The 12201-nt window shown below is 33.1% G+C and overlaps 1 protein-coding gene and 1 long non-coding RNA gene across 4 annotated transcripts in view; one reads left to right on the forward strand and one right to left on the reverse strand.

Moving 5' to 3' along the window:
* The window catches only part of LOC111422787 (defective proboscis extension response 12), a 135697-nt gene that overhangs the window by 57947 nt on the left and 65549 nt on the right, over positions 1 to 12201 (reverse strand). The gene's annotated exons all lie outside the window — the stretch shown is intronic.
* LOC139430843 (uncharacterized) lies at positions 7294 to 11102 on the forward strand. The gene is made up of 2 exons (XR_011641219.1): positions 7294 to 7619; positions 7711 to 11102. It is a non-coding gene; the product is annotated as an uncharacterized lncRNA (long non-coding RNA).

The following is a 12201-nucleotide window of genomic DNA, read 5'->3' on the forward strand; positions in this document are numbered from 1 at the left end:
GTCAGCGTGTCAAGAGCTTGGAGTATTTCGGGTCTGAAATTGGCTTTATTTAAGTTCCGGATGGGACACGTTGAACGTTTACGTTTCACTTGTGCGAATGCCTCCACCCCCAAGGTCCGACCCTCATCAAGATTTACCGCTTTACAGACGAAATAGACGAAAACCTAATCGTGAACAGAGCAAATCGTAACAATTCAACAATGGAAACTAATCGAACTTTAAAATGTGACGTTTTAATTAAATGATTTAGAAATTATATGATACCTTTGTATATACGTGCGTTCTCTTTTTACAAGGCTTAAAATACTTTTTATTGATTTATGTAAATGCGACCGTTTTCGACAGAACATTTTATTACAGCAATTTGCAAACGAAATTTTTCAGGCCTCCCTTAGCCTTTCAACTGGTAAATTCCATTGCCATAAAGGGAACAGACTTCTCTTTTAACTTTCGGTCGTAAATCAGAAAACACAATAAAAAGCTTTAAAGCTGAACCTACACCCTTATTGTACAGTAATTTCTTTATTCTTTGTTGTATATCTTAATTTTTTTATCAACAAAAAATTGTGTTACTTTTTGCCTCTTTTTTATTCGTATTACTTTTCTGATTCCAACCAGCCAAGTCATTAGCGTACAGAAAGATTAATTGGGTACTCAAGGAATGTTTTACGGTCTTGGTAATATCTCGGAATGTCTACTTAATAGACCAAGGTATTTATGGAGTCAACAGAAAAAAATTCTTTCTTAATTTATGATTTTAAAACGTGACAAACGTTTCTCCAATAGTCTTATTTAACACATTTTTTTTTGAATATTTCAAATTTAACACTTTCAACACATTTTTAAGAGTAAGTAAAAAATTATAAAGAATTTTTTTAAAAGGAACAAATTAGTAACCTTTCAATTAAGGCTTTTAACCACACTATTGTGCCTTGAAATGGGAATCCCAGAAAAGTTCAAATTCCCTCCTTTTATTCATTTATTCAGCAATGAGTGATTTAGCGGGGATTTTAACTTGCACAGGCTAAGCTACTAAATGAGTGAACGGTCCAGTTTCTCTTTAAAAATACTCTTTTTTTATCGACATTTATTTTAGTGGATTTTCTCAACTTTATTAATTAGATTTTTAAATAAAACCACTAATTCATCACCATTAATTATCTTCGTTGTATTCGTACAACTTGTGATTTGAGTATAGTTTAGAACTTGGTGTATAACGTACACACAACAGGCGTGACTCAAGATGCTTTAATGAATTTAAAACTTGTAGTCGAGTTATATGTTTCCAAGAAGTATTTCCGTGCGATGTCACATAGTTTCCAAGGGAGAAGATGAAGAAGGGCTTCGTCTTGTTAGTAGTTATGCATGGAGGGAGAAGATTATTAATCAACTTTGAAACAAACGTGATGGGGGAGATATATAAGTTAGAACTGAGCAGAGATTTTACTTAAAATAAAACTCGTTTAATTTTTACTTTAAACATCACGCACTTAAAAAAAAACGATAAACAGATCACGCATAGAGAGCATTGGGCGTTTAGGTTTCCGTTTGTAATACGGAATCTCGCCCCAAAAGTCAGTTATAAATCAGAATATTATTACTGCGAAACCAGGAAACTGGACTGGTTTATGGAAGGGTGGGACTTCGTAGTAATTCAATTCGAGTGTCTACTCCGTAGGGGAAACGCGCTCTAACTGGGAGTAAGATACATTTCAGGAAGTAAATATCCTTTGTATATATGATATGTGATATGGAATAGTGCTTGTAAAACTTAAAAAAAACATCCACTTTATTTAAATTGCTTGCTTCCATTTTCCACCTTATTTTTACTAAACCATGCATTTATTGTAACGTAAATAAACATTTTAGCTTTGTTGAGGAAAATCCGTAGTAAACCTAGAGTGTTTACTCTAGGATATCCACAAATTTCTTTTGAATGTCTAATAAATCGACGTATAAACGAAGAACACTTGAAACAATACCATTCCTAAGTCCTTTTATATAACAACGAAAACCCTTTTAGATGGAATACAAGACTTGTACCCTGAAACTAACGTTGCCGCATCAAAACATGGGATTTCATTCGAATCTCTGGCCAGGTTTAGAACCATTTCGTCTGAATGCTACGTCTTCTACGTACTACAATAGATGCCGAGCATAGATGGTTTCATGTATTGTCGCCTTACACTCGGGAAATCTTTTGCTTTACCCGATAGTTGCGTACTTATATGAGAGATATTGTGGTGTTTAGGAAAATGACTTCCATACAATATTCAAATTTTTGTAATTCAAAAATGCTTTATTCCCGTGTATTTAAATTGAGTTATTTCGAATTGTATCCGAGTTTGCTTGTGAAATAAAACTATTAAAATAAGGGAATATACGTATTAACAAGACCCCTGTGAGATGGATTTTCAGAGGGTGGGCGTCGCGACACCTTCGACGCTATCCTATTCCGGTACCAAGTAACATTCACCCCAGTGAAAAGGCCGTTGGGCCGGATAATTGAAACGCATTGGTGGAAAATCAATATGTGCAAAACTGGTTTTGGTGGTTAAAAGAAGATTAAAGTGCAATTTTGCGACCGATGGCCCAATCTTGAACCTTAACATCTCCTTTACTTCACCTTTATTCTATTCTTTCTAATAATCACAAAAATTAATACTTTAAACAACGTTACTTTACAGATTTCAACCTAATTGATAATTGAAATTAAGTGCTTCACCTGGTGGTTTTCGATCGACATCACCTCTCTCGTTAAAGTGAGAGAGGAGAGGAAATTACAATGATGGTGGCGGTTGTAACAATTAATTGGTGCCAGTTCTGGGAGTACTGCCACCAACGGTAATGAACAACAGCGGGACAGTGGCATCACGTGGCGAAAAACACCCAAATGCACGTATATCTCCGATGATAATGGTCGTAATGAATCTTCTAGAACCGCAACCGCGCTTCCGATTAGTTGATATAATGGATCCCACATGGTCCCACCGTTTAGGATGTATAGAAAATTTGAATGATTAGGATTAGTGATTTCCATAACATCAACATTAATATTAGCGAAAGAAAAAATATAATAATAATCATTTTAATTCCCGATTTAATGATCTAATGATTTGGACGAATGCAACAACCCCCAATAACATTTCCCGTTATCAATCTCTCGCTTCCGCATTGATCAGTGTGAGTCAATTTGAATATAAATTGCATTTGCATCGCAAACGATCCGGTCCTTTCAAAGTAAATAGAGTGGCAGACGTTTGGAATCAATATGAGGTGAATCAAAATGGAAATAAATTATAAATAATTGACAGAATGGCTTATGAATTCTAACACAATGTTGTGTATCAAGAAAATATATTTACTGAGGTACATCAATATTATTGTCATCGTTTGCATCGCTTAGATCTTCGATAGCAGCGACATTGTCATTGTTATATATACAAACGTTCACTTTTGTTTAACATAATACTTCCTATTAGCCTTTCGTTACAATTCTTGCGATAATAATTTTTGTGCACACATGTTTATAAAACTTCGAACTGATTAGTTATAGCAAATAAACAACGTACTGCAATCCAAAAAGCACTACATGCAGCGAACTACATAAGTAAAATCTGTAAAGTGCTTAAAGTGGGTAATATCCTAAGTATTATGTAGTATGTATTGGATCCATTATTTCTCCTTGTCTAATTGTTGACTTCTAGTATCCTTCCATGAGTTTGCGGCAGGTAGTAAATAGTAGTAGATTACAAGTAGTTTTGAAATCCTTTAAAACATTTTATAATATAAAAGAAATGAATTTAACTAATGATACATTTAGTTTATGGTATACGTGTCAACGATCAGAAGTAACAACAACATGTCTAAAATTAACGGTGAAACTACTCGAGATAATTGTATGTTTTAGGAACAATAGATGTTGGAGAAGCTGCACTGAAGCTATATGCAATGCTACATACATATTGAAGTTCCATTGTCCTTTAGATATCTACGTATAAACGACGAAGAGCAAATTGATAGTGAGCATACACGCTACAGGTAATAATAACTTTATGTATAGTATACTTTGAACTAGAACCAGGTGAATAATTACTATAATTTCTACTATAGGAGTAATGAATTAGGCGATTAGATGTCCCAGAATACAATAAAAATTAAAAAGTTTTAAACATTATTATCATATTTAATTTTTGATTAACAAATTTTAATTTTAATTCAGAAAACTTCATAGGTCATTTTAAATCCACTTTAAATCGATAATCCATCATAATCTGTTGATTAATAACGCTCTGTTGCTCAATTGAGACTGAACCGCAGTCGAACACGTGTTTTGAAAAGGGTTAATCTGATAAACGACAAGCTCCATCGCCTCCAAAAGGGATGTCAATATTATTAGACTAGCTTCGGTTTAATGCAAATTGCAATATTTTCCTCAGCGTACCCGTTAATTATCAACTAAAATCGGATTTATTACTACTATTTTGCAGCATTAACACCACTAATCTAATGTATATTGCTTTATTTAGCCATCAACAATAATTACCTGGTATTAATTTCGGTTGTCAACGAAATTTTTACGTATATGTACAGGCGACAGCTGTTCACAAACTCATCGAACACATTACCAATTAATTAAATTGATTCTACTATGTCCTACTTATACCCTTCCCTCTCATCGTTATAATGTGTGTTCGTGCTTGTCAATTCTGTTTGTTTACAAAGTTACCCACTCATTGGAATGTAATTTATTGAATCGATAACAAAATGATTAGTATCAACAGCTGGATGGATGAAGTTTCTTTGAAATTTCAAAGCCTATAACATTAAACTAACAAAGCAAATTCATAAAATTACATTGCAACTGACATACATATACAAATATAAAACGGTTCCGTGAAACTCAAAGCGGGAAATTGAAACTCCAAAAAGTCATACTAAACAATCGCTCGAGTTGAATTTCGTGTTTAATTTCATCGTTTCAAATAAGTAATCAGACTATTACAATTACCGAGTACGATGGGAATGCCACCTCTAAAGCAGAAATAGCTTCAAGGACGAGAGTTTCGAAGTTAGATAATTTTATTCGCGCAAAGCTCAGTTCGGTAGCGCGCAAGACGTATTCGAATACAGTTCGAAAACCCTTGGGCGACCTTAGCGTACCCACACAAGTTTCACATACACTCCAGAAAATAAAACTTAGTTACGTGTTTCCTATTAGTACGAGCCCAGGGCGGCAGGCAGCGTCCTCGCGAATTGTTCCGAGATACTTGGACCCAACACACTATATCAGCAATGCCTTATTGTCTTGGATAGTTTGCAGAGTGGCGAAACGTTTACCTCAGTTTATAACAGAAACCCATCCTCAAAGAGGAGGAAACTGATATTTGAAAACTTTGATTTTAGTTCGGAGAAGTGGAAAACTTTTTAATAAGAACTCACGAAGAATGTCTACAGAATTTCGTGAGTAACTAAGTATGACACGAAATATCATTTATCTTTGATATATAAAAATGTTGACTTATAAAAAATGAGCTTTACGTAATTTTTTTAAATCGTTTTATATCAATTGAAATTGTGTATGATAACAGTTAGGTTAGAAGTGAAAATCGATCGCAATGAAACTTTGCGTGCTATGTAGACCTGGAATTGGATCTGTTGATTGGAAAAATTGATACACGTAAAACGTTCACAACTCCGGCTACCGGAAAATTCTATATGTCCATCGATACACACATACAGAAGCGTTGAGCTTTTTTATTACTATTTTTGCACCAAGTGGGAGTTTTTTTTTAACAGCACAGGTACCATCGAGGTTACGAAACGGGGAAAACGCGGATATATTGGAAAACTTTTTGAAATGAAATAAAGTTTCGCCAGCTTATTTCATTTTGATCCTTGGAAGTAATCGGTTTGAAAACGTACTGCAATATTTATAACTTTACTTTCTTATGTAACATTTCTTATGTAATTATTATTAACTTTACGAATATTAATTTTTAGTTAAGAGAAATATTTTGGTATGAATTACACAATTTACTGCAAAAAAGGTTTTCACTATACAAGAACTTAAAGAGAGGTGCTTTAAACATTGTCGGTAAAATTATTATTATAAGATTATATAAAATAATTTACATAATGAAGAGGTAAAATCGTTGTGAAGAGGACAATCAAAGCAAAGATTCATCCTTTGCTTTGATTGTCAGAGTATTAATCGAAATACGCGATGAAGTACGTGTCCAAAAATTAGTGATTTTAAAAAAATCTGTCTCTTCTTTGAGGAACCATCACAGGAAATTAATTAATTTCACACGTTTTTTGAATTTGGAAATTTAAGTTAATATTTGGTATGAGTCTATCACGAAGATTACTATACTTTTGTGCGTTTTCCTTTTTGAAAAATGTTTATCTTATTGTATTTTAAAAAGGTTAATAATTCCTAATATGTTATCCACCTCCTTCTGCTCTCCTTCATCACCTCCGCCATCCACTCTCTTTCCTCTCCCGCTTCACCCAGCACATGCTCCCACTCCATACCTCACTTCCTCAAGTCGTCACATTTCAGCATATGCTCATTTGTTTCCCAATTATCACCTCATAATCTACACCTTTCCTCATGTTCCATCTAATATTTATTCACCCTCTCTTCATGACCGCACCTAAATCGAGCAATCATGCCCTTTTCTTTCCTTCTACCCTCCCCCATCAAATACCCTGGAATTTCCTCCGTTATTATGACCTTATACTTATTATTGTATCTCCACCTAATTACGCCCCTGCTTTTCTACATCTCTATCTCTACTCTTCAACTCCTTCTACAGTATTGACCCTTCCCCCCTCCTTCTGTCTATTTCCTTAGTTGAGTACCCTACTTTGGTATAATATTCCCAACACTTTCCCAAAATCTTAAAGTCTGCTCCAGCCCTTCTGCCTGCTTCCACCCTCATCTTCTTCAGCTTCAACTCTTCTCTCACTATACAGGGTGGTCCATTTAACGTGAGACAAGCGATTATCTCGAAAACGGTTCATTTTACATAAAAATGAACCAAATGAAAGTTGTTCTGTGCGAAGGAGGTAACCATACGACGATAACATTTTTTGACTTTGACCTTATTTTCAAGGTCATATGAAAGTCACGGCCACTTTTTGAAATGGCGCCCTATATATTTTATTATACTATATATTATAACAATATTTAAAACTATTTGAATAAAAAAATTATTTAGATTTTGTTTACTAAAGATGTTTCGTCGTCGTAATGGCAAAAACGTACGGTTTTTTTTTTTTTTTTAATTATTTTAATTTTATTCATAGTTTCAGATTTTGCAATCAAAAGCTCTGCTCAATCCCTAGGACGCACTTCCAAAATCTCTTCTGGATCTCCTCGGCCATCTTGTATTCCTTACACCCCCATATTTCTGCTCCATACATTATCAGACTCCTCACCAATCCATCAAATATTATTTTCCTCCTGCACAAATCTTTTCCAAATATTCGTTCCCCCCAATCCCGTATCTCTTCCAATAATCTACTTGCCTTTCTAACTCTCTGCTTAATATGATCCCCAGTCCATTATCCGCTCGAAAGGTAAAACCCAAGTACAGGACGTGAGACAGTTTGTATTATTGTTACTTATGATTAGTATTAATAAGAAGTATATAAAAACAGTGCTACATATGTTACAAACATAATGATTTCAAATGATTTTAGGAAAATAAGAGAAAGAAAACGATATGGAACAGTTTTTATACACAACAAGTATTTTTTGTGATTAATGAAGAGATGTAAAAGGTTATTTTTTTATTATTCATTTTATTTGGAATATTTCCAATGCGTATTGGACAAACAAAAAATAGATAAAAGCATCCATTCGAATGTAAACGGTGTATTCACGCGGACACATTATTACATTTTTTCCCCAAGCTTTTCGATATAATTTTATAATAAATTTGTAACCAAGCGATCCATTCCTATTTGTGCACAAAGGTTAATTGTGTTGAAATACCTCAAAAGGATATCATAAAAACTAGTAATGTTAGTATTTTATCGTTTTCAATTTATAATTTAATTTTTCATGTATCGATAAATTTTGAAAATAACTATAAAATATTGCCATAAAAATTGTTAGTTATTAACAATGTATGGTTGTAAAAGCAATCTGGGACATTTTGGCATGGAATATCATGGTAAAGGTAACTTGCGACGAAAACAAATTCATAAAATTTAATGGCTACGCCCAGTTTACTTTATACCACTTGGACCAGTGTGGTTCAATTAAGGGAAAATACACCCTAATTTACGCCCCTTGACTTCTATTAACCGTTTTCTCCTCTGACCGTTGCCTTTATACTACAACAGAGCGACGCACTTAATATGCAAGAGGCGAATTTTCCTCGCTCGTTTTGACGTCACGTGCTGTAATTACTACGACTCTGCACAGTACGGACTAAGGGGTTCCCACTAAAATAATAACCGTTAATTTAACTATCCTGAATAATACTGTTAACTTCATTTGGTATTGAGGTGAACGAGATGGAGAAAGAAAAGAAAGTTTTTGAAATAACTAACAGAAAAAGGTGTTTTGGAGTTAGCAAAGGTGGAGATAGAAAATTAAGAAGCACTCTAACGACAAACAAAGTGCATTGTAAATAATTAAGAGGGTTTCTCTCTATACCCAGTAGGAAGTTTGATTGTCTATTTTGTTCGTCCGAGTTGTTGAGTTACGGGAGGCTTCTCTTAGTTTAAAAGTTCTTTTAATGAAATGTAAGCTGAGATAATAGTATTATAACTTTGTTTATATCCGATTCCTTATTTTATACAGCTACGAATTTGTAGAAACTAGACCGCTTTTATTATTTTTTGAAAGATTTATTTATATTTGCACTGTAAAGAATAGGAGGGAAAGAATGTACCTTTTAAAAAAATCAGAGTCATTATCAGAAAGAATTACTTGTTGCCTGAAACTAATAAATTTCCCGTCTCCTGAATACATTGCTCGGAAACGTTCCCAGGGGTGGCTGCTTTGCCGAGGGGAAATAAGACGAAATTGCGCGAATCCCGGATTAATTCAATTTTCTCCTTGCTCGCCAAATATACCAAACATCAAACCTTTAATACCCTCGACCATTTTTATACGTTTCTCGTTCCATTTCTTCCTTTTCAAGTCCTTCAAAATACGTGGGCTTCCATTATTTATTATTAAATCCACTTTGAGAAATGGAAAAAGAAAAACGGCATCAAACATTTTTTTTTAAACGTTTAACTGCTTTTAACAGGTAAAGTGAAGATATAATGATCGTAATTAAACTTTAATTAACCATTAAAAACGATATAAGCTGGTGATAATATTATTTTACGATTATAGTAAATCGATTTTTGGCGGTATTTAATTATCTCCCAAAAACCGGGAAGTAACCTATTAATTTTGGACGGATGATTTTGGTTTTGTTAGGATGAATGTTTTTTTTTAAAGAAACAACAACATTCCAAAAAAGTGGAACGTACCGGGTGCAATAAGTGCCGAAATGGTGAAAATGTAAAAGCCACGGCAACCACGTTGCAATTGCCATTCATTAAAACTTTGCGCCACACAAACGAATTTTCGACGTGGTGTTTTGGAACGTCAGTTTGCGGATCGGAAAAATTTCACACTTTTTTAAACGGACAAATTTTCAGTTACCCATTTCAAATGAGAAATCTGTTTTCGAACGAACGGTTGTTACATATAGATGTTTTTATGTTTTAGAATTTTGCTCCTAGTTTTTAGTTGTGTATTAATTTCATATTTTTATCAATTAAGATTTAAAAGAGCTGTTTAAATCCCGACATCAAAAACCAAATGATAACAAACATGCAGTACATATCGTGATAAGACGTCGATTTGAACCGTAAAGTTTCGAATTCATCCGTTATTTCGGCTTGACACAGTTGAAAAGGTTTCAGAAAATTGAAGTTGTCTTCGAATGTCTTACTAGAGTTGGTTTAACGTTCAACGATCATTTAGGTCACGCGAGTTAACTGACTGTGTAGGAGCAAAATGAAAGAGTTGAAAATCTGTGCGTGACTATTCTTTACATATTTTGTTATCCAATATGTATTGCAAAAAGTTGTTATTATTAAGACTGTTAAACGCAGACGTACACACAAATTATTATGGATAACCGGTGATGACACGGATTGAATAATTAATATTGTATATTTGAATATTATTATTGAATATGTATTCTAGATATATGTATTGTGTGTAATGAAAGAGAATGAGTCTATTTAAAACTTTAAAGCACGTTTTGAGACGAAACTATGTTTTATGAATGTGTAATTAAAATAAGAAAAAAATGTATCCAATTTCTATGTTAAAAAGTTATGAGTTTTAAAAATGTTGTAGCGTTTTTGAAAAATTAATGTTTGCTGCAAAAATATTCGCTTGCATTGAAAAGAGAAACGAAAATAATACAAAAAAAGTTCAGTTAGAAAAAATGAGAGCACGCTGAAATTTATATCTATGACCTTTTTCAGCAACAGATATAAAAATATTTGAGTTCGGTTTATTTTTACGTGCGCTAAGTCTTTATTTCCAAACGGCATCCTATTTGGCCTGTATAAATTGCGTTACTATCGTAACTTTGTAACAGCAAGCACACCGCTTTTGAAACTATTGTTCTCTATGAAATAGTTACGGGAAAAAAATTTAAAATAATGTTACTGCAATTACATTCGAAATCGATATGAAAGTTAGAAAAGATACTGATGAGTTTATGCATTTTTTTTGTGTTTCCTTTGTTGTACCAGCATACAAACAATTTTTTATTGTTGTTGGATATCGTTGGATCGTCGGATAGATACTAGGATTTTATTTTGTAACTTTTCACTGTAACGTCCGTTGTAATGGAATACAAGACAGGAAATGATTGCGGAATTTATGTAATATCGATGCGTGCAATTCGGAGGTGCATTGCACCTACGAATTGAGGACATTTAATAAAAATGTTGAACTTGCAAATTAGTTTATGTTTAATTCGAATAATATTAAGTTTTAAAATTTTAGTCTAGTATATGTAATCGTAGAGTAAGAATGAATAAATAGAACGTTATAATTTAAACAATCTTTCAATTCCATCACCATCTAATATTCAACTTATTGAGATAACCATCAACGGTTATCACATGGCGATCCTGCCTATTAAGAACCAAAACAACTAATTAAAAGTAAATTTAAGAAAAGAAAAAGAAGATAAATTCAACAAAATGGGATACAATCAGTCTAAAGAAAATAAAGAAATAATAATAAGTCAAGCGGGAAATTCTGGAGGAGCAACGTCTGGATTAGATAAATCGTTCACCACATGGGAAATTGGTTATGCAGTAATTATAATCCTTATGCTGATTTTCGTGGGTGCATACATTTGGCGTCGGTGTATGAAGAAGTTAGAGAAGAGAATCCGACTGGAAGTTTCTAGGAGCCAAGAATTAGTGTCTATGCGCGACAATGTTTAACAATAAATAAGTGCGTACCTAAAGTGCTTTATGGAGACAGTGGATAAATTTAAAAAGTTTTGGAAGAACTTAAGGTAAATAAGACAAATATAATTAAAGATAATCAAGAAAGAAGAAAAAACTTAGAATTAACTCATAAAAGATTAGCAGATATAGATAAATTTTCAGATAGGTTAGATTTATTAAAATTAGAAGCTAGTAAGGATTTTTCAAATTTAGACGTTTTAGATCAAATAAAAAAGTATGTTAATAAAATAGATAATATTATTATAGAATCTCGTAATATTCTTAAAGATAGGTTAAAAATAGATATAAAAATGGGGGAAAAATTTGATTTAAAAACAGCGGGTAGTTTGTTGCCTGTTATGGATGGTACTGAAGATACTACTAAAAAACTATTAGATTCAATAGAACTGTACTCTGAATTATTACAAGCTGATGACCAAAAATTTTTAATAACGTATGTGCTAAAAACTAGACTGTCCGAGAACGCTAAAATTCGGCTAAATAAACAATATACATCAGTAAATGCGCTTATAAAAGATATTCGTGATAATTATGTAACGAAAAAATCCGCCACAACACTGTCGATGTAACTTCATCAAGCTCGACAACTAAATAAATCAGTAACTGAATTTGGTCAGGAAATCGAACAATTGCTGAGTGATTTAACATTATCACAGGCGGGAGATGATGACAATCTTTTAA

Source organism: Onthophagus taurus, chromosome 7 (assembly GCF_036711975.1).
Source record: "Onthophagus taurus isolate NC chromosome 7, IU_Otau_3.0, whole genome shotgun sequence".
Classification (NCBI taxonomy): Eukaryota; Metazoa; Arthropoda; class Insecta; order Coleoptera; family Scarabaeidae; genus Onthophagus; species Onthophagus taurus.